Source organism: Brachyhypopomus gauderio, unplaced genomic scaffold, assembly GCF_052324685.1.
Source record: "Brachyhypopomus gauderio isolate BG-103 unplaced genomic scaffold, BGAUD_0.2 sc225, whole genome shotgun sequence".
NCBI lineage: Eukaryota > Metazoa > Chordata > Actinopteri > Gymnotiformes > Hypopomidae > Brachyhypopomus > Brachyhypopomus gauderio.
The window spans coordinates 104,431-122,639 of NW_027507046.1; the positions used below are offsets into that span (position 1 = coordinate 104,431).

The 18,209-nt window shown below is 44.2% G+C and overlaps 44 non-coding genes across 44 annotated transcripts; all 44 read right to left on the reverse strand.

The window, feature by feature from the left end:
• Positions 1-320: 320 nt before the first annotated feature.
• Positions 321-393, reverse strand: trnar-ucg (transfer RNA arginine (anticodon UCG)). The gene has a single exon. It is a non-coding gene; the product is annotated as a tRNA-Arg (tRNA).
• A 637-nt stretch (positions 394-1,030) lies between these two features.
• trnar-ucg (transfer RNA arginine (anticodon UCG)) lies at positions 1,031-1,103 on the reverse strand. Its single transcript has one exon. It is a non-coding gene; the product is annotated as a tRNA-Arg (tRNA).
• A 168-nt stretch (positions 1,104-1,271) lies between these two features.
• trnag-ccc (transfer RNA glycine (anticodon CCC)) lies at positions 1,272-1,342 on the reverse strand. Its single transcript has one exon. It is a non-coding gene; the product is annotated as a tRNA-Gly (tRNA).
• A 398-nt stretch (positions 1,343-1,740) lies between these two features.
• Positions 1,741-1,813, reverse strand: trnar-ucg (transfer RNA arginine (anticodon UCG)). The gene has a single exon. It is a non-coding gene; the product is annotated as a tRNA-Arg (tRNA).
• Positions 1,814-1,981: 168 nt separating this feature from the next.
• trnag-ccc (transfer RNA glycine (anticodon CCC)) lies at positions 1,982-2,052 on the reverse strand. Its single transcript has one exon. It is a non-coding gene; the product is annotated as a tRNA-Gly (tRNA).
• Positions 2,053-2,450: 398 nt separating this feature from the next.
• trnar-ucg (transfer RNA arginine (anticodon UCG)) lies at positions 2,451-2,523 on the reverse strand. The gene has a single exon. It is a non-coding gene; the product is annotated as a tRNA-Arg (tRNA).
• A 637-nt stretch (positions 2,524-3,160) lies between these two features.
• On the reverse strand, positions 3,161-3,233 carry trnar-ucg (transfer RNA arginine (anticodon UCG)). The gene has a single exon. It is a non-coding gene; the product is annotated as a tRNA-Arg (tRNA).
• A 168-nt stretch (positions 3,234-3,401) lies between these two features.
• Positions 3,402-3,472, reverse strand: trnag-ccc (transfer RNA glycine (anticodon CCC)). The gene has a single exon. It is a non-coding gene; the product is annotated as a tRNA-Gly (tRNA).
• Positions 3,473-3,868: 396 nt separating this feature from the next.
• On the reverse strand, positions 3,869-3,941 carry trnar-ucg (transfer RNA arginine (anticodon UCG)). Its single transcript has one exon. It is a non-coding gene; the product is annotated as a tRNA-Arg (tRNA).
• Positions 3,942-4,109: 168 nt separating this feature from the next.
• trnag-ccc (transfer RNA glycine (anticodon CCC)) lies at positions 4,110-4,180 on the reverse strand. The gene has a single exon. It is a non-coding gene; the product is annotated as a tRNA-Gly (tRNA).
• Positions 4,181-4,578: 398 nt separating this feature from the next.
• On the reverse strand, positions 4,579-4,651 carry trnar-ucg (transfer RNA arginine (anticodon UCG)). The gene has a single exon. It is a non-coding gene; the product is annotated as a tRNA-Arg (tRNA).
• Positions 4,652-4,819: 168 nt separating this feature from the next.
• On the reverse strand, positions 4,820-4,890 carry trnag-ccc (transfer RNA glycine (anticodon CCC)). The gene has a single exon. It is a non-coding gene; the product is annotated as a tRNA-Gly (tRNA).
• A 398-nt stretch (positions 4,891-5,288) lies between these two features.
• trnar-ucg (transfer RNA arginine (anticodon UCG)) lies at positions 5,289-5,361 on the reverse strand. The gene has a single exon. It is a non-coding gene; the product is annotated as a tRNA-Arg (tRNA).
• Positions 5,362-5,998: 637 nt separating this feature from the next.
• Positions 5,999-6,071, reverse strand: trnar-ucg (transfer RNA arginine (anticodon UCG)). The gene has a single exon. It is a non-coding gene; the product is annotated as a tRNA-Arg (tRNA).
• Positions 6,072-6,239: 168 nt separating this feature from the next.
• On the reverse strand, positions 6,240-6,310 carry trnag-ccc (transfer RNA glycine (anticodon CCC)). Its single transcript has one exon. It is a non-coding gene; the product is annotated as a tRNA-Gly (tRNA).
• Positions 6,311-6,704: 394 nt separating this feature from the next.
• Positions 6,705-6,779, reverse strand: trnar-ucg (transfer RNA arginine (anticodon UCG)). Its single transcript has one exon. It is a non-coding gene; the product is annotated as a tRNA-Arg (tRNA).
• Positions 6,780-6,947: 168 nt separating this feature from the next.
• On the reverse strand, positions 6,948-7,018 carry trnag-ccc (transfer RNA glycine (anticodon CCC)). The gene has a single exon. It is a non-coding gene; the product is annotated as a tRNA-Gly (tRNA).
• A 398-nt stretch (positions 7,019-7,416) lies between these two features.
• trnar-ucg (transfer RNA arginine (anticodon UCG)) lies at positions 7,417-7,489 on the reverse strand. The gene has a single exon. It is a non-coding gene; the product is annotated as a tRNA-Arg (tRNA).
• Positions 7,490-8,122: 633 nt separating this feature from the next.
• Positions 8,123-8,197, reverse strand: trnar-ucg (transfer RNA arginine (anticodon UCG)). Its single transcript has one exon. It is a non-coding gene; the product is annotated as a tRNA-Arg (tRNA).
• A 168-nt stretch (positions 8,198-8,365) lies between these two features.
• On the reverse strand, positions 8,366-8,436 carry trnag-ccc (transfer RNA glycine (anticodon CCC)). The gene has a single exon. It is a non-coding gene; the product is annotated as a tRNA-Gly (tRNA).
• A 398-nt stretch (positions 8,437-8,834) lies between these two features.
• On the reverse strand, positions 8,835-8,907 carry trnar-ucg (transfer RNA arginine (anticodon UCG)). The gene has a single exon. It is a non-coding gene; the product is annotated as a tRNA-Arg (tRNA).
• Positions 8,908-9,544: 637 nt separating this feature from the next.
• On the reverse strand, positions 9,545-9,617 carry trnar-ucg (transfer RNA arginine (anticodon UCG)). The gene has a single exon. It is a non-coding gene; the product is annotated as a tRNA-Arg (tRNA).
• Positions 9,618-9,785: 168 nt separating this feature from the next.
• Positions 9,786-9,856, reverse strand: trnag-ccc (transfer RNA glycine (anticodon CCC)). Its single transcript has one exon. It is a non-coding gene; the product is annotated as a tRNA-Gly (tRNA).
• A 398-nt stretch (positions 9,857-10,254) lies between these two features.
• trnar-ucg (transfer RNA arginine (anticodon UCG)) lies at positions 10,255-10,327 on the reverse strand. Its single transcript has one exon. It is a non-coding gene; the product is annotated as a tRNA-Arg (tRNA).
• A 168-nt stretch (positions 10,328-10,495) lies between these two features.
• Positions 10,496-10,566, reverse strand: trnag-ccc (transfer RNA glycine (anticodon CCC)). The gene has a single exon. It is a non-coding gene; the product is annotated as a tRNA-Gly (tRNA).
• A 398-nt stretch (positions 10,567-10,964) lies between these two features.
• On the reverse strand, positions 10,965-11,037 carry trnar-ucg (transfer RNA arginine (anticodon UCG)). The gene has a single exon. It is a non-coding gene; the product is annotated as a tRNA-Arg (tRNA).
• A 168-nt stretch (positions 11,038-11,205) lies between these two features.
• On the reverse strand, positions 11,206-11,276 carry trnag-ccc (transfer RNA glycine (anticodon CCC)). Its single transcript has one exon. It is a non-coding gene; the product is annotated as a tRNA-Gly (tRNA).
• Positions 11,277-11,670: 394 nt separating this feature from the next.
• On the reverse strand, positions 11,671-11,745 carry trnar-ucg (transfer RNA arginine (anticodon UCG)). Its single transcript has one exon. It is a non-coding gene; the product is annotated as a tRNA-Arg (tRNA).
• A 168-nt stretch (positions 11,746-11,913) lies between these two features.
• Positions 11,914-11,984, reverse strand: trnag-ccc (transfer RNA glycine (anticodon CCC)). Its single transcript has one exon. It is a non-coding gene; the product is annotated as a tRNA-Gly (tRNA).
• Positions 11,985-12,382: 398 nt separating this feature from the next.
• trnar-ucg (transfer RNA arginine (anticodon UCG)) lies at positions 12,383-12,455 on the reverse strand. The gene has a single exon. It is a non-coding gene; the product is annotated as a tRNA-Arg (tRNA).
• A 637-nt stretch (positions 12,456-13,092) lies between these two features.
• trnar-ucg (transfer RNA arginine (anticodon UCG)) lies at positions 13,093-13,165 on the reverse strand. The gene has a single exon. It is a non-coding gene; the product is annotated as a tRNA-Arg (tRNA).
• A 168-nt stretch (positions 13,166-13,333) lies between these two features.
• On the reverse strand, positions 13,334-13,404 carry trnag-ccc (transfer RNA glycine (anticodon CCC)). Its single transcript has one exon. It is a non-coding gene; the product is annotated as a tRNA-Gly (tRNA).
• A 398-nt stretch (positions 13,405-13,802) lies between these two features.
• Positions 13,803-13,875, reverse strand: trnar-ucg (transfer RNA arginine (anticodon UCG)). The gene has a single exon. It is a non-coding gene; the product is annotated as a tRNA-Arg (tRNA).
• Positions 13,876-14,043: 168 nt separating this feature from the next.
• Positions 14,044-14,114, reverse strand: trnag-ccc (transfer RNA glycine (anticodon CCC)). Its single transcript has one exon. It is a non-coding gene; the product is annotated as a tRNA-Gly (tRNA).
• A 394-nt stretch (positions 14,115-14,508) lies between these two features.
• On the reverse strand, positions 14,509-14,583 carry trnar-ucg (transfer RNA arginine (anticodon UCG)). The gene has a single exon. It is a non-coding gene; the product is annotated as a tRNA-Arg (tRNA).
• A 168-nt stretch (positions 14,584-14,751) lies between these two features.
• On the reverse strand, positions 14,752-14,822 carry trnag-ccc (transfer RNA glycine (anticodon CCC)). The gene has a single exon. It is a non-coding gene; the product is annotated as a tRNA-Gly (tRNA).
• A 398-nt stretch (positions 14,823-15,220) lies between these two features.
• Positions 15,221-15,293, reverse strand: trnar-ucg (transfer RNA arginine (anticodon UCG)). Its single transcript has one exon. It is a non-coding gene; the product is annotated as a tRNA-Arg (tRNA).
• A 637-nt stretch (positions 15,294-15,930) lies between these two features.
• Positions 15,931-16,003, reverse strand: trnar-ucg (transfer RNA arginine (anticodon UCG)). Its single transcript has one exon. It is a non-coding gene; the product is annotated as a tRNA-Arg (tRNA).
• A 168-nt stretch (positions 16,004-16,171) lies between these two features.
• trnag-ccc (transfer RNA glycine (anticodon CCC)) lies at positions 16,172-16,242 on the reverse strand. Its single transcript has one exon. It is a non-coding gene; the product is annotated as a tRNA-Gly (tRNA).
• Positions 16,243-16,640: 398 nt separating this feature from the next.
• On the reverse strand, positions 16,641-16,713 carry trnar-ucg (transfer RNA arginine (anticodon UCG)). Its single transcript has one exon. It is a non-coding gene; the product is annotated as a tRNA-Arg (tRNA).
• Positions 16,714-16,881: 168 nt separating this feature from the next.
• On the reverse strand, positions 16,882-16,952 carry trnag-ccc (transfer RNA glycine (anticodon CCC)). Its single transcript has one exon. It is a non-coding gene; the product is annotated as a tRNA-Gly (tRNA).
• Positions 16,953-17,350: 398 nt separating this feature from the next.
• Positions 17,351-17,423, reverse strand: trnar-ucg (transfer RNA arginine (anticodon UCG)). The gene has a single exon. It is a non-coding gene; the product is annotated as a tRNA-Arg (tRNA).
• Positions 17,424-17,591: 168 nt separating this feature from the next.
• trnag-ccc (transfer RNA glycine (anticodon CCC)) lies at positions 17,592-17,662 on the reverse strand. Its single transcript has one exon. It is a non-coding gene; the product is annotated as a tRNA-Gly (tRNA).
• Positions 17,663-18,060: 398 nt separating this feature from the next.
• Positions 18,061-18,133, reverse strand: trnar-ucg (transfer RNA arginine (anticodon UCG)). Its single transcript has one exon. It is a non-coding gene; the product is annotated as a tRNA-Arg (tRNA).
• Positions 18,134-18,209: the final 76 nt, after the last annotated feature.

Here is an 18,209-nt window from a genome sequence, read left to right on the forward strand (position 1 = left end):
TTTCAAGCCAGATCACATTTTCAGCTACTGTTTCATTTTTCCATGGACCTGTCCTTGATTTGCTCAATAACCACGTGAGACAGTACATCATGCTTTTCATTCCTCTTCGCTTCTCAGACAAACATGCCATGTAGAGGTCAGCAATGTTGTACTGTTCTGCATGGGTTGACGTCTAAGGTTCTTCTCTATGGCTCATTGTTGTATGCTTTCACAGTCAGCTTGTTTGCAGACTTACCTTTACAAAGGGTCTAAAGAAAGAAGATAGAGGAAGTCTGCAGGCAAGCCAAAGAATGAGAATGTACTCTTTAGTCTCCAATGTATGACCCAGATGGGACTCGAACCCACAATCCTCAGCTCCGAAGGCTGATGCCTTATCCATTAGGCCACTGGGCCACTTTTGCTTTGCATAGTGCAGACTTTGAAGGTCTTCTCGACTATAGACTAGTTTTCAAATATATGCTGAAGCCATGCTTCTTTTGCACATAACCATGTTGGCAAGAGCTCAGCGCATAAGAGTGTGACGTTCGGAGAAAGAAAAGAACTCTCTACATTCCTTGTCTGTGCGCCAGCCGGGAATCGAACCTGGTTCACAAAAATGGGAATCTTGCATGATACCACTACACCACTGGCACCCTGCGCAGCTAAACTTTAGAGGTCGCCAAAAAGTAAACACCAATCACAGTGCTTTTCCATGAGCAATTTACACATCTTTTCAAGCCAGATCACATTTTCAGCTACTGTTTCATTTTTCCATGGACCTGTCCTTGATTTGCTCAATAACCACGTGAGACAGTACATCATGCTTTTCATTCCTCTTCGCTTCTCAGACAAACATGCCATGTAGAGGTCAGCAATGTTGTACTGTTCTGCATGGGTTGACGTCTAAGGTTCTTCTCTATGGCTCATTGTTGTATGCTTTCACAGTGAGCTTGTTTGCAGACTTACCTTTACAAAGGGTCTAAAGAAAGAAGATAGAGGAAGTCTGCAGGCAAGCCAAAGAATGAGAATGTACTCTTTAGTCTCCAATGTATGACCCAGATGGGACTCGAACCCACAATCCTCAGCTCCGAAGGCTGATGCCTTATCCATTAGGCCACTAGGCCACTTTTGCTTTGCATAGTGCAGACTTTGAAGGTCTTCTCGACTATAGACTAGTTTTCAAATATATGCTGAAGCCATGCTTCTTTGCCACATAACCATGTTGGCAAGAGCTCAGCGCATAAGAGCGTGACGTTCGGAGAAAGAAAAGTACTCTCTACATTCCTTGTCTGTGCGCCAGCCGGGAATCGAACCCGGTTCACAAGAATGGGAATCTTGCATGATACCACTACACCACTGGCACCCTGCGCAGCTAAACTTTAGAGGTCGCCAAAAAGTAAACACCAATCACAGTGCTTTTCCATGAGCAATTTACACATATTTTCAAGCCAGATCACATTTTCAGCTACTGTTTCATTTTTCCATGGACCTGTACTTGATTTGCTCAATAACCACGTGAGACAGTACATCATGCTTTTCATTCCTCTTCGCTTCTCAGACAAACATGCCATGTAGAGGTCAGCAATGTTGTACTGTTCTGCATGGGTTGACGTCTAAGGTTCTTCTCTATGGCTCATTGTTGTATGCTTTCACAGTCAGCTTGTTTGCAGACTTACCTTTACAAAGGGTCTAAAGAAAGAAGATAGAGGAAGTCTGCAGGCAAGCCAAAGAATGAGAATGTACTCTTTAGTCTCCAATGTATGACCCAGATGGGACTCGAACCCACAATCCTCAGCTCCGAAGGCTGATGCCTTATCCATTAGGCCACTAGGCCACTTTTGCTTTGCATAGTGCAGACTTTGAAGGTCTTCTCGACTATAGACTAGTTTTCAAATATATGCTGAAGCCATGCTTCTTTTGCACATAACCATGTTGGCAAGAGCTCAGCGCATAAGAGTGTGACGTTCGGAGAAAGAAAAGAACTCTCTACATTCCTTGTCTGTGCGCCAGCCGGGAATCGAACCTGGTTCACAAGAATGGGAATCTTGCATGATACCACTACACCACTGGCACCCTGCGCAGCTAAACTTTAGAGGTCGCCAAAAAGTAAACACCAATCACAGTGCTTTTCCATGAGCAATTTACACATCTTTTCAAGCCAGATCACATTTTCAGCTACTGTTTCATTTTTCCATGGACCTGTCCTTGATTTGCTCAATAACCACGTGAGACAGTACATCATGCTTTTCATTCCTCTTCGCTTCTCAGACAAACATGCCATGTAGAGGTCAGCAATGTTGTACTGTTCTGCATGGGTTGACGTCTAAGGTTCTTCTCTATGGCTCATTGTTGTATGCTTTCACAGTCAGCTTGTTTGCAGACTTACCTTTACAAAGGGTCTAAAGAAAGAAGATAGAGGAAGTCTGCAGGCAAGCCAAAGAATGAGAATGTACTCTTTAGTCTCCAATGTATGACCCAGATGGGACTCGAACCCACAATCCTCAGCTCCGAAGGCTGATGCCTTATCCATTAGGCCACTAGGCCACTTTTGCTTTGCATAGTGCAGACTTTGAAGGTCTTCTCAACTATAGACTAGTTTTCAAATATATGCTGAAGCCATGCTTCTTTTGCACATAACCATGTTGGCAAGAGCTCAGCGCATAAGAGTGTGACGTTCGGAGAAAGAAAAGAACTCTCTACATTCCTTGTCTGTGCGCCAGCCGGGAATCGAACCTGGTTCACAAGAAAGGGAATCTTGCATGATACCACTACACCACTGGCACCCTGCGCAGCTAAACTTTAGAGGTCGCCAAAAAGTAAACACCAATCACAGTGCTTTTCCATGAGCAATTTACACATCTTTTCAAGCCAGATCACATTTTCAGCTACTGTTTCATTTTTCCATGGACCTGTCCTTGATTTGCTCAATAACCACGTGAGACAGTACATCATGCTTTTCATTCCTCTTCGCTTCTCAGACAAACATGCCATGTAGAGGTCAGCAATGTTGTACTGTTCTGCATGGGTTGACGTCTAAGGTTCTTCTCTATGGCTCATTGTTGTATGCTTTCACAGTCAGCTTGTTTGCAGACTTACCTTTACAAAGGGTCTAAAGAAAGAAGATAGAGGAAGTCTGCAGGCAAGCCAAAGAATGAGAATGTACTCTTTAGTCTCCAATGTATGACCCAGATGGGACTCGAACCCACAATCCTCAGCTCCGAAGGCTGATGCCTTATCCATTAGGCCACTGGGCCACTTTTGCTTTGCATAGTGCAGACTTTGAAGGTCTTCTCGACTATAGACTAGTTTTCAAATATATGCTGAAGCCATGCTTCTTTGCCACATAACCATGTTGGCAAGAGCTCAGCGCATAAGAGCGTGACGTTCGGAGAAAGAAAAGAACTCTCTACATTCCTTGTCTGTGCGCCAGCCGGGAATCGAACCCGGTTCACAAGAATGGGAATCTTGCATGATACCACTACACCACTGGCACCCTGCGCAGCTACTCTTTAGAGGTCGCCAAAAAGTAAACACCAATCACAGTGCTTTTCCATGAGCAATTTACACATCTTTTCAAGCCAGATCACATTTTCAGCTACTGTTTCATTTTTCCATGGACCTGTCCTTGATTTGCTCAATAACCACGTGAGACAGTACATCATGCTTTTCATTCCTCTTCGCTTCTCAGACAAACATGCCATGTAGAGGTCAACAATGTTGTACTGTTCTGCATGGGTTGACGTCTAAGGTTCTTCTCTATGGCTCATTGTTGTATGCTTTCACACTCAGCTTGTTTGCAGACTTAGCTTTACAAAGGGTCTAAAGAAAGAAGACAGAGGAAGTCTGCTGGCAAGCCAAAGAATGAGAATGTACTTTAGTCTCCAATGTATGACCCAGATGGGACTCGAACCCACAATCCTCAGCTCCGAAGGCTGATGCCTTATCCATTAGGCCACTAGGCCACTTTTGCTTTGCATAGTGCAGACTTTGAAGGTCTTCTCGACTATAGACTAGTTTTCAAATATATGCTGAAGCCATGCTTCTTTGCCACATAACCATGTTGGCAAGAGCTCAGCGCATAAGAGCGTGACGTTCGGAGAAAGAAAAGTACTCTCTACATTCCTTGTCTGTGCGCCAGCCGGGAATCGAACCCGGTTCACAAGAATGGGAATCTTGCATGATACCACTACACCACTGGCACCCTGCGCAGCTAAACTTTAGAGGTCGCCAAAAAGTAAACACCAATCACAGTGCTTTTCCATGAGCAATTTACACATATTTTCAAGCCAGATCACATTTTCAGCTACTGTTTCATTTTTCCATGGACCTGTACTTGATTTGCTCAATAACCACGTGAGACAGTACATCATGCTTTTCATTCCTCTTCGCTTCTCAGACAAACATGCCATGTAGAGGTCAGCAATGTTGTACTGTTCTGCATGGGTTGACGTCTAAGGTTCTTCTCTATGGCTCATTGTTGTATGCTTTCACAGTCAGCTTGTTTGCAGACTTACCTTTACAAAGGGTCTAAAGAAAGAAGATAGAGGAAGTCTGCAGGCAAGCCAAAGAATGAGAATGTACTCTTTAGTCTCCAATGTATGACCCAGATGGGACTCGAACCCACAATCCTCAGCTCCGAAGGCTGATGCCTTATCCATTAGGCCACTAGGCCACTTTTGCTTTGCATAGTGCAGACTTTGAAGGTCTTCTCGACTATAGACTAGTTTTCAAATATATGCTGAAGCCATGCTTCTTTTGCACATAACCATGTTGGCAAGAGCTCAGCGCATAAGAGTGTGACGTTCGGAGAAAGAAAAGAACTCTCTACATTCCTTGTCTGTGCGCCAGCCGGGAATCGAACCTGGTTCACAAGAATGGGAATCTTGCATGATACCACTACACCACTGGCACCCTGCGCAGCTAAACTTTAGAGGTCGCCAAAAAGTAAACACCAATCACAGTGCTTTTCCATGAGCAATTTACACATCTTTTCAAGCCAGATCACATTTTCAGCTACTGTTTCATTTTTCCATGGACCTGTCCTTGATTTGCTCAATAACCACGTGAGACAGTACATCATGCTTTTCATTCCTCTTCGCTTCTCAGACAAACATGCCATGTAGAGGTCAGCAATGTTGTACTGTTCTGCATGGGTTGACGTCTAAGGTTCTTCTCTATGGCTCATTGTTGTATGCTTTCACAGTCAGCTTGTTTGCAGACTTACCTTTACAAAGGGTCTAAAGAAAGAAGATAGAGGAAGTCTGCAGGCAAGCCAAAGAATGAGAATGTACTCTTTAGTCTCCAATGTATGACCCAGATGGGACTCGAACCCACAATCCTCAGCTCCGAAGGCTGATGCCTTATCCATTAGGCCACTAGGCCACTTTTGCTTTGCATAGTGCAGACTTTGAAGGTCTTCTCAACTATAGACTAGTTTTCAAATATATGCTGAAGCCATGCTTCTTTTGCACATAACCATGTTGGCAAGAGCTCAGCGCATAAGAGTGTGACGTTCGGAGAAAGAAAAGAACTCTCTACATTCCTTGTCTGTGCGCCAGCCGGGAATCGAACCTGGTTCACAAGAAAGGGAATCTTGCATGATACCACTACACCACTGGCACCCTGCGCAGCTAAACTTTAGAGGTCGCCAAAAAGTAAACACCAATCACAGTGCTTTTCCATGAGCAATTTACACATCTTTTCAAGCCAGATCACATTTTCAGCTACTGTTTCATTTTTCCATGGACCTGTCCTTGATTTGCTCAATAACCACGTGAGACAGTACATCATGCTTTTCATTCCTCTTCGCTTCTCAGACAAACATGCCATGTAGAGGTCAGCAATGTTGTACTGTTCTGCATGGGTTGACGTCTAAGGTTCTTCTCTATGGCTCATTGTTGTATGCTTTCACAGTCAGCTTGTTTGCAGACTTACCTTTACAAAGGGTCTAAAGAAAGAAGATAGAGGAAGTCTGCAGGCAAGCCAAAGAATGAGAATGTACTCTTTAGTCTCCAATGTATGACCCAGATGGGACTCGAACCCACAATCCTCAGCTCCGAAGGCTGATGCCTTATCCATTAGGCCACTGGGCCACTTTTGCTTTGCATAGTGCAGACTTTGAAGGTCTTCTCGACTATAGACTAGTTTTCAAATATATGCTGAAGCCATGCTTCTTTGCCACATAACCATGTTGGCAAGAGCTCAGCGCATAAGAGCGTGACGTTCGGAGAAAGAAAAGAACTCTCTACATTCCTTGTCTGTGCGCCAGCCGGGAATCGAACCCGGTTCACAAGAATGGGAATCTTGCATGATACCACTACACCACTGGCACCCTGCGCAGCTACTCTTTAGAGGTCGCCAAAAAGTAAACACCAATCACAGTGCTTTTCCATGAGCAATTTACACATCTTTTCAAGCCAGATCACATTTTCAGCTACTGTTTCATTTTTCCATGGACCTGTCCTTGATTTGCTCAATAACCACGTGAGACAGTACATCATGCTTTTCATTCCTCTTCGCTTCTCAGACAAACATGCCATGTAGAGGTCAACAATGTTGTACTGTTCTGCATGGGTTGACGTCTAAGGTTCTTCTCTATGGCTCATTGTTGTATGCTTTCACACTCAGCTTGTTTGCAGACTTAGCTTTACAAAGGGTCTAAAGAAAGAAGACAGAGGAAGTCTGCTGGCAAGCCAAAGAATGAGAATGTACTTTAGTCTCCAATGTATGACCCAGATGGGACTCGAACCCACAATCCTCAGCTCCGAAGGCTGATGCCTTATCCATTAGGCCACTGGGATACTTTTGCTTTGCATAGTGCAGACTTTGAAGGTCTTCTCGACTATAGACTAGTTTTCAAATATATGCTGAAGCCATGCTTCTTTGCCACATAACCATGTTGGCAAGAGCTCAGCGCATAAGAGCGTGACGTTCGGAGAAAGAAAAGTACTCTCTACATTCCTTGTCTGTGCGCCAGCCGGGAATCGAACCCGGTTCACAAGAATGGGAATCTTGCATGATACCACTACACCACTGGCACCCTGCGCAGCTAAACTTTAGAGGTCGCCAAAAAGTAAACACCAATCACAGTGCTTTTCCATGAGCAATTTACACATCTTTTCAAGCCAGATCACATTTTCAGCTACTGTTTCATTTTTCCATGGACCTGTACTTGATTTGCTCAATAACCACGTGAGACAGTACATCATGCTTTTCATTCCTCTTCGCTTCTCAGACAAACATGCCATGTAGAGGTCAGCAATGTTGTACTGTTCTGCATGGGTTGACGTCTAAGGTTCTTCTCTATGGCTCATTGTTGTATGCTTTCACAGTCAGCTTGTTTGCAGACTTACCTTTACAAAGGGTCTAAAGAAAGAAGATAGAGGAAGTCTGCAGGCAAGCCAAAGAATGAGAATGTACTCTTTAGTCTCCAATGTATGACCCAGATGGGACTCGAACCCACAATCCTCAGCTCCGAAGGCTGATGCCTTATCCATTAGGCCACTAGGCCACTTTTGCTTTGCATAGTGCAGACTTTGAAGGTCTTCTCGACTATAGACTAGTTTTCAAATATATGCTGAAGCCATGCTTCTTTTGCACATAACCATGTTGGCAAGAGCTCAGCGCATAAGAGTGTGACGTTCGGAGAAAGAAAAGAACTCTCTACATTCCTTGTCTGTGCGCCAGCCGGGAATCGAACCTGGTTCACAAAAATGGGAATCTTGCATGATACCACTACACCACTGGCACCCTGCGCAGCTAAACTTTAGAGGTCGCCAAAAAGTAAACACCAATCACAGTGCTTTTCCATGAGCAATTTACACATCTTTTCAAGCCAGATCACATTTTCAGCTACTGTTTCATTTTTCCATGGACCTGTCCTTGATTTGCTCAATAACCACGTGAGACAGTACATCATGCTTTTCATTCCTCTTCGCTTCTCAGACAAACATGCCATGTAGAGGTCAACAATGTTGTACTGTTCTGCATGGGTTGACGTCTAAGGTTCTTCTCTATGGCTCATTGTTGTATGCTTTCACACTCAGCTTGTTTGCAGACTTAGCTTTACAAAGGGTCTAAAGAAAGAAGACAGAGGAAGTCTGCTGGCAAGCCAAAGAATGAGAATGTACTTTAGTCTCCAATGTATGACCCAGATGGGACTCGAACCCACAATCCTCAGCTCCGAAGGCTGATGCCTTATCCATTAGGCCACTGGGATACTTTTGCTTTGCATAGTGCAGACTTTGAAGGTCTTCTCGACTATAGACTAGTTTTCAAATATATGCTGAAGCCATGCTTCTTTGCCACATAACCATGTTGGCAAGAGCTCAGCGCATAAGAGCGTGACGTTCGGAGAAAGAAAAGTACTCTCTACATTCCTTGTCTGTGCGCCAGCCGGGAATCGAACCCGGTTCACAAGAATGGGAATCTTGCATGATACCACTACACCACTGGCACCCTGCGCAGCTAAACTTTAGAGGTCGCCAAAAAGTAAACACCAATCACAGTGCTTTTCCATGAGCAATTTACACATCTTTTCAAGCCAGATCACATTTTCAGCTACTGTTTCATTTTTCCATGGACCTGTACTTGATTTGCTCAATAACCACGTGAGACAGTACATCATGCTTTTCATTCCTCTTCGCTTCTCAGACAAACATGCCATGTAGAGGTCAGCAATGTTGTACTGTTCTGCATGGGTTGACGTCTAAGGTTCTTCTCTATGGCTCATTGTTGTATGCTTTCACAGTCAGCTTGTTTGCAGACTTACCTTTACAAAGGGTCTAAAGAAAGAAGATAGAGGAAGTCTGCAGGCAAGCCAAAGAATGAGAATGTACTCTTTAGTCTCCAATGTATGACCCAGATGGGACTCGAACCCACAATCCTCAGCTCCGAAGGCTGATGCCTTATCCATTAGGCCACTAGGCCACTTTTGCTTTGCATAGTGCAGACTTTGAAGGTCTTCTCGACTATAGACTAGTTTTCAAATATATGCTGAAGCCATGCTTCTTTTGCACATAACCATGTTGGCAAGAGCTCAGCGCATAAGAGTGTGACGTTCGGAGAAAGAAAAGAACTCTCTACATTCCTTGTCTGTGCGCCAGCCGGGAATCGAACCTGGTTCACAAAAATGGGAATCTTGCATGATACCACTACACCACTGGCACCCTGCGCAGCTAAACTTTAGAGGTCGCCAAAAAGTAAACACCAATCACAGTGCTTTTCCATGAGCAATTTACACATCTTTTCAAGCCAGATCACATTTTCAGCTACTGTTTCATTTTTCCATGGACCTGTCCTTGATTTGCTCAATAACCACGTGAGACAGTACATCATGCTTTTCATTCCTCTTCGCTTCTCAGACAAACATGCCATGTAGAGGTCAGCAATGTTGTACTGTTCTGCATGGGTTGACGTCTAAGGTTCTTCTCTATGGCTCATTGTTGTATGCTTTCACAGTGAGCTTGTTTGCAGACTTACCTTTACAAAGGGTCTAAAGAAAGAAGATAGAGGAAGTCTGCAGGCAAGCCAAAGAATGAGAATGTACTCTTTAGTCTCCAATGTATGACCCAGATGGGACTCGAACCCACAATCCTCAGCTCCGAAGGCTGATGCCTTATCCATTAGGCCACTAGGCCACTTTTGCTTTGCATAGTGCAGACTTTGAAGGTCTTCTCGACTATAGACTAGTTTTCAAATATATGCTGAAGCCATGCTTCTTTTGCACATAACCATGTTGGCAAGAGCTCAGCGCATAAGAGTGTGACGTTCGGAGAAAGAAAAGAACTCTCTACATTCCTTGTCTGTGCGCCAGCCGGGAATCGAACCTGGTTCACAAGAATGGGAATCTTGCATGATACCACTACACCACTGGCACCCTGCGCAGCTAAACTTTAGAGGTCGCCAAAAAGTAAACACCAATCACAGTGCTTTTCCATGAGCAATTTACACATCTTTTCAAGCCAGATCACATTTTCAGCTACTGTTTCATTTTTCCATGGACCTGTCCTTGATTTGCTCAATAACCACGTGAGACAGTACATCATGCTTTTCATTCCTCTTCGCTTCTCAGACAAACATGCCATGTAGAGGTCAGCAATGTTGTACTGTTCTGCATGGGTTGACGTCTAAGGTTCTTCTCTATGGCTCATTGTTGTATGCTTTCACAGTCAGCTTGTTTGCAGACTTACCTTTACAAAGGGTCTAAAGAAAGAAGATAGAGGAAGTCTGCAGGCAAGCCAAAGAATGAGAATGTACTCTTTAGTCTCCAATGTATGACCCAGATGGGACTCGAACCCACAATCCTCAGCTCCGAAGGCTGATGCCTTATCCATTAGGCCACTGGGCCACTTTTGCTTTGCATAGTGCAGACTTTGAAGGTCTTCTCGACTATAGACTAGTTTTCAAATATATGCTGAAGCCATGCTTCTTTGCCACATAACCATGTTGGCAAGAGCTCAGCGCATAAGAGCGTGACGTTCGGAGAAAGAAAAGAACTCTCTACATTCCTTGTCTGTGCGCCAGCCGGGAATCGAACCCGGTTCACAAGAATGGGAATCTTGCATGATACCACTACACCACTGGCACCCTGCGCAGCTACTCTTTAGAGGTCGCCAAAAAGTAAACACCAATCACAGTGCTATTCCATGAGGAATTTACACATCTTTTCAAGCCAGATCACATTTTCAGCTACTGTTTCATTTTTCCATGGACCTGTCCTTGATTTGCTCAATAACCACGTGAGACAGTACATCATGCTTTTCATTCCTCTTCGCTTCTCAGACAAACATGCCATGTAGAGGTCAACAATGTTGTACTGTTCTGCATGGGTTGACGTCTAAGGTTCTTCTCTATGGCTCATTGTTGTATGCTTTCACACTCAGCTTGTTTGCAGACTTACCTTTACAAAGGGTCTAAAGAAAGAAGATAGAGGAAGTCTGCAGGCAAGCCAAAGAATGAGAATGTACTCTTTAGTCTCCAATGTATGACCCAGATGGGACTCGAACCCACAATCCTCAGCTCCGAAGGCTGATGCCTTATCTATTAGGCCACTGGGCCACTTTTGCTTTGCATAGTGCAGACTTTGAAGGTCTTCTCGACTATAGACTAGTTTTCAAATATATGCTGAAGCCATGCTTCTTTGCCACATAACCATGTTGGCAAGAGCTCAGCGCATAAGAGCGTGACGTTCGGAGAAAGAAAAGAACTCTCTACATTCCTTGTCTGTGCGCCAGCCGGGAATCGAACCCGGTTCACAAGAATGGGAATCTTGCATGATACCACTACACCACTGGCACCCTGCGCAGCTACTCTTTAGAGGTCGCCAAAAAGTAAACACCAATCACAGTGCTTTTCCATGAGCAATTTACACATCTTTTCAAGCCAGATCACATTTTCAGCTACTGTTTCATTTTTCCATGGACCTGTCCTTGATTTGCTCAATAACCACGTGAGACAGTACATCATGCTTTTCATTCCTCTTCGCTTCTCAGACAAACATGCCATGTAGAGGTCAACAATGTTGTACTGTTCTGCATGGGTTGACGTCTAAGGTTCTTCTCTATGGCTCATTGTTGTATGCTTTCACACTCAGCTTGTTTGCAGACTTAGCTTTACAAAGGGTCTAAAGAAAGAAGACAGAGGAAGTCTGCTGGCAAGCCAAAGAATGAGAATGTACTTTAGTCTCCAATGTATGACCCAGATGGGACTCGAACCCACAATCCTCAGCTCCGAAGGCTGATGCCTTATCCATTAGGCCACTGGGATACTTTTGCTTTGCATAGTGCAGACTTTGAAGGTCTTCTCGACTATAGACTAGTTTTCAAATATATGCTGAAGCCATGCTTCTTTGCCACATAACCATGTTGGCAAGAGCTCAGCGCATAAGAGCGTGACGTTCGGAGAAAGAAAAGTACTCCCTACATTCCTTGTCTGTGCGCCAGCCGGGAATCGAACCCGGTTCACAAGAATGGGAATCTTGCATGATACCACTACACCACTGGCACCCTGCGCAGCTAAACTTTAGAGGTCGCCAAAAAGTAAACACCAATCACAGTGCTTTTCCATGAGCAATTTACACATCTTTTCAAGCCAGATCACATTTTCAGCTACTGTTTCATTTTTCCATGGACCTGTACTTGATTTGCTCAATAACCACGTGAGACAGTACATCATGCTTTTCATTCCTCTTCGCTTCTCAGACAAACATGCCATGTAGAGGTCAGCAATGTTGTACTGTTCTGCATGGGTTGACGTCTAAGGTTCTTCTCTATGGCTCATTGTTGTATGCTTTCACAGTCAGCTTGTTTGCAGACTTACCTTTACAAAGGGTCTAAAGAAAGAAGATAGAGGAAGTCTGCAGGCAAGCCAAAGAATGAGAATGTACTCTTTAGTCTCCAATGTATGACCCAGATGGGACTCGAACCCACAATCCTCAGCTCCGAAGGCTGATGCCTTATCCATTAGGCCACTAGGCCACTTTTGCTTTGCATAGTGCAGACTTTGAAGGTCTTCTCGACTATAGACTAGTTTTCAAATATATGCTGAAGCCATGCTTCTTTTGCACATAACCATGTTGGCAAGAGCTCAGCGCATAAGAGTGTGACGTTCGGAGAAAGAAAAGAACTCTCTACATTCCTTGTCTGTGCGCCAGCCGGGAATCGAACCTGGTTCACAAAAATGGGAATCTTGCATGATACCACTACACCACTGGCACCCTGCGCAGCTAAACTTTAGAGGTCGCCAAAAAGTAAACACCAATCACAGTGCTTTTCCATGAGCAATTTACACATATTTTCAAGCCAGATCACATTTTCAGCTACTGTTTCATTTTTCCATGGACCTGTACTTGATTTGCTCAATAACCACGTGAGACAGTACATCATGCTTTTCATTCCTCTTCGCTTCTCAGACAAACATGCCATGTAGAGGTCAGCAATGTTGTACTGTTCTGCATGGGTTGACGTCTAAGGTTCTTCTCTATGGCTCATTGTTGTATGCTTTCACAGTCAGCTTGTTTGCAGACTTACCTTTACAAAGGGTCTAAAGAAAGAAGATAGAGGAAGTCTGCAGGCAAGCCAAAGAATGAGAATGTACTCTTTAGTCTCCAATGTATGACCCAGATGGGACTCGAACCCACAATCCTCAGCTCCGAAGGCTGATGCCTTATCCATTAGGCCACTAGGCCACTTTTGCTTTGCATAGTGCAGACTTTGAAGGTCTTCTCGACTATAGACTAGTTTTCAAATATATGCTGAAGCCATGCTTCTTTTGCACATAACCATGTTGGCAAGAGCTCAGCGCATAAGAGTGTGACGTTCGGAGAAAGAAAAGAACTCTCTACATTCCTTGTCTGTGCGCCAGCCGGGAATCGAACCTGGTTCACAAGAATGGGAATCTTGCATGATACCACTACACCACTGGCACCCTGCGCAGCTAAACTTTAGAGGTCGCCAAAAAGTAAACACCAATCACAGTGCTTTTCCATGAGCAATTTACACATCTTTTCAAGCCAGATCACATTTTCAGCTACTGTTTCATTTTTCCATGGACCTGTCCTTGATTTGCTCAATAACCACGTGAGACAGTACATCATGCTTTTCATTCCTCTTCGCTTCTCAGACAAACATGCCATGTAGAGGTCAGCAATGTTGTACTGTTCTGCATGGGTTGACGTCTAAGGTTCTTCTCTATGGCTCATTGTTGTATGCTTTCACAGTCAGCTTGTTTGCAGACTTACCTTTACAAAGGGTCTAAAGAAAGAAGATAGAGGAAGTCTGCAGGCAAGCCAAAGAATGAGAATGTACTCTTTAGTCTCCAATGTATGACCCAGATGGGACTCGAACCCACAATCCTCAGCTCCGAAGGCTGATGCCTTATCCATTAGGCCACTAGGCCACTTTTGCTTTGCATAGTGCAGACTTTGAAGGTCTTCTCAACTATAGACTAGTTTTCAAATATATGCTGAAGCCATGCTTCTTTTGCACATAACCATGTTGGCAAGAGCTCAGCGCATAAGAGTGTGACGTTCGGAGAAAGAAAAGAACTCTCTACATTCCTTGTCTGTGCGCCAGCCGGGAATCGAACCCGGTTCACAAGAATGGGAATCTTGCATGATACCACTACACCACTGGCACCCTGCGCAGCTACTCTTTAGAGGTCGCCAAAAAGTAAACACCAATCACAGTGCTTTTCCATGAGCAATTTACACATCTTTTCAAGCCAGATCACATTTTCAGCTACTGTTTCATTTTTCCATGGACCTGTCCTTGATTTGCTCAATAACCACGTGAGACAGTACATCATGCTTTTCATTCCTCTTCGCTTCTCAGACAAACATGCCATGTAGAGGTCAACAATGTTGTACTGTTCTGCATGGGTTGACGTCTAAGGTTCTTCTCTATGGCTCATTGTTGTATGCTTTCACACTCAGCTTGTTTGCAGACTTAGCTTTACAAAGGGTCTAAAGAAAGAAGACAGAGGAAGTCTGCTGGCAAGCCAAAGAATGAGAATGTACTTTAGTCTCCAATGTATGACCCAGATGGGACTCGAACCCACAATCCTCAGCTCCGAAGGCTGATGCCTTATCCATTAGGCCACTGGGATACTTTTGCATTGCATAGTGCAGACTTTGAAGGTCTTCTCGACTATAGACTAGTTTTCAAATATATGCTGAAGCCATGCTTCTTTGCCACATAACCATGTTGGCAAGAGCTCAGCGCATAAGAGCGTGACGTTCGGAGAAAGAAAAGTACTCTCTACATTCCTTGTCTGTGCGCCAGCCGGGAATCGAACCCGGTTCACAAGAATGGGAATCTTGCATGATACCACTACACCACTGGCACCCTGCGCAGCTAAACTTTAGAGGTCGCCAAAAAGTAAACACCAATCACAGTGCTTTTCCATGAGCAATTTACACATCTTTTCAAGCCAGATCACATTTTCAGCTACTGTTTCATTTTTCCATGGACCTGTACTTGATTTGCTCAATAACCACGTGAGACAGTACATCATGCTTTTCATTCCTCTTCGCTTCTCAGACAAACATGCCATGTAGAGGTCAGCAATGTTGTACTGTTCTGCATGGGTTGACGTCTAAGGTTCTTCTCTATGGCTCATTGTTGTATGCTTTCACAGTCAGCTTGTTTGCAGACTTACCTTTACAAAGGGTCTAAAGAAAGAAGATAGAGGAAGTCTGCAGGCAAGCCAAAGAATGAGAATGTACTCTTTAGTCTCCAATGTATGACCCAGATGGGACTCGAACCCACAATCCTCAGCTCCGAAGGCTGATGCCTTATCCATTAGGCCACTAGGCCACTTTTGCTTTGCATAGTGCAGACTTTGAAGGTCTTCTCGACTATAGACTAGTTTTCAAATATATGCTGAAGCCATGCTTCTTTTGCACATAACCATGTTGGCAAGAGCTCAGCGCATAAGAGTGTGACGTTCGGAGAAAGAAAAGAACTCTCTACATTCCTTGTCTGTGCGCCAGCCGGGAATCGAACCTGGTTCACAAAAATGGGAATCTTGCATGATACCACTACACCACTGGCACCCTGCGCAGCTAAACTTTAGAGGTCGCCAAAAAGTAAACACCAATCACAGTGCTTTTCCATGAGCAATTTACACATCTTTTCAAGCCAGATCACATTTTCAGCTACTGTTTCATTTTTCCATGGACCTGTCCTTTATTTGCTCAATAACCACGTGAGACAGTACATCATGCTTTTCATTCCTCTTCGCTTCTCAGACAAACATGCCATGTAGAGGTCAGCAATGTTGTACTGTTCTGCATGGGTTGACGTCTAAGGTTCTTCTCTATGGCTCATTGTTGTATGCTTTCACAGTGAGCTTGTTTGCAGACTTACCTTTACAAAGGGTCTAAAGAAAGAAGATAGAGGAAGTCTGCAGGCAAGCCAAAGAATGAGAATGTACTCTTTAGTCTCCAATGTATGACCCAGATGGGACTCGAACCCACAATCCTCAGCTCCGAAGGCTGATGCCTTATCCATTAGGCCACTAGGCCACTTTTGCTTTGCATAGTGCAGACTTTGAAGGTCTTCTCGACTATAGACTAGTTTTCAAATATATGCTGAAGCCATGCTTCTTTGCCACATAACCATGTTGGCAAGAGCTCAGCGCATAAGAGCGTGACGTTCGGAGAAAGAAAAGTACTCTCTACATTCCTTGTCTGTGCGCCAGCCGGGAATCGAACCCGGTTCACAAGAATGGGAATCTTGCATGATACCACTACACCACTGGCACCCTGCGCAGCTAAACTTTAGAGGTCGCCAAAAAGTAAACACCAATCACAGTGCTTTTCCATGAGCAATTTACACATATTTTCAAGCCAGATCACATTTTCAGCTACTGTTTCATTTTTCCATGGACCTGTACTTGATTTGCTCAATAACCACGTGAGACAGTACATCATGCTTTTCATTCCTCTTCGCTTCTCAGACAAACATGCCATGTAGAGGTCAGCAATGTTGTACTGTTCTGCATGGGTTGACGTCTAAGGTTCTTCTCTATGGCTCATTGTTGTATGCTTTCACAGTCAGCTTGTTTGCAGACTTACCTTTACAAAGGGTCTAAAGAAAGAAGATAGAGGAAGTCTGCAGGCAAGCCAAAGAATGAGAATGTACTCTTTAGTCTCCAATGTATGACCCAGATGGGACTCGAACCCACAATCCTCAGCTCCGAAGGCTGATGCCTTATCCATTAGGCCACTAGGCCACTTTTGCTTTGCATAGTGCAGACTTTGAAGGTCTTCTCGACTATAGACTAGTTTTCAAATATATGCTGAAGCCATGCTTCTTTTGCACATAACCATGTTGGCAAGAGCTCAGCGCATAAGAGTGTGACGTTCGGAGAAAGAAAAGAACTCTCTACATTCCTTGTCTGTGCGCCAGCCGGGAATCGAACCTGGTTCACAAGAATGGGAATCTTGCATGATACCACTACACCACTGGCACCCTGCGCAGCTAAACTTTAGAGGTCGCCAAAAAGTAAACACCAATCACAGTGCTTTTCCATGAGCAATTTACACATCTTTTCAAGCCAGATCACATTTTCAGCTACTGTTTCATTTTTCCATGGACCTGTCCTTGATTTGCTCAATAACCACGTGAGACAGTACATCATGCTTTTCATTCCTCTTCGCTTCTCAGACAAACATGCCATGTAGAGGTCAGCAATGTTGTACTGTTCTGCATGGGTTGACGTCTAAGGTTCTTCTCTATGGCTCATTGTTGTATGCTTTCACAGTCAGCTTGTTTGCAGACTTACCTTTACAAAGGGTCTAAAGAAAGAAGATAGAGGAAGTCTGCAGGCAAGCCAAAGAATGAGAATGTACTCTTTAGTCTCCAATGTATGACCCAGATGGGACTCGAACCCACAATCCTCAGCTCCGAAGGCTGATGCCTTATCCATTAGGCCACTAGGCCACTTTTGCTTTGCATAGTGCAGACTTTGAAGGTCTTCTCGACTATAGACTAGTTTTCAAATATATGCTGAAGCCATGCTTCTTTTGCACATAACCATGTTGGCAAGAGCTCAGCGCATAAGAGTGTGACGTTCGGAGAAAGAAAAGAACTCTCTACATTCCTTGTCTGTGCGCCAGCCGGGAATCGAACCTGGTTCACAAGAATGGGAATCTTGCATGATACCACTACACCACTGGCACCCTGCGCAGCTAAACTTTAGAGGTCGCCAAAAAGTAAACACCAATCACAGTGCTTTTCCATGAGCAATTTACACATCTTTTCAAGCCAGATCACATTTTCAGCTACTGTTTCATTTTTCCATGGACCTGTCCTTGATTTGCTCAATAACCACGTGAGACAGTACATCATGCTTTTCATTCCTCTTCGCTTCTCAGACAAACATGCCATGTAGAGGTCAGCAATGTTGTACTGTTCTGCATGGGTTGACGTCTAAGGTTCTTCTCTATGGCTCATTGTTGTATGCTTTCACAGTCAGCTTGTTTGCAGACTTACCTTTACAAAGGGTCTAAAGAAAGAAGATAGAGGAAGTCTGCAGGCAAGCCAAAGAATGAGAATGTACTCTTTAGTCTCCAATGTATGACCCAGATGGGACTCGAACCCACAATCCTCAGCTCCGAAGGCTGATGCCTTATCCATTAGGCCACTGGGCCACTTTTGCTTTGCATAGTGCAGACTTTGAAGGTCTTCTCGACTATAGACTAGTTTTCAAATATATGCTGAAGCCAT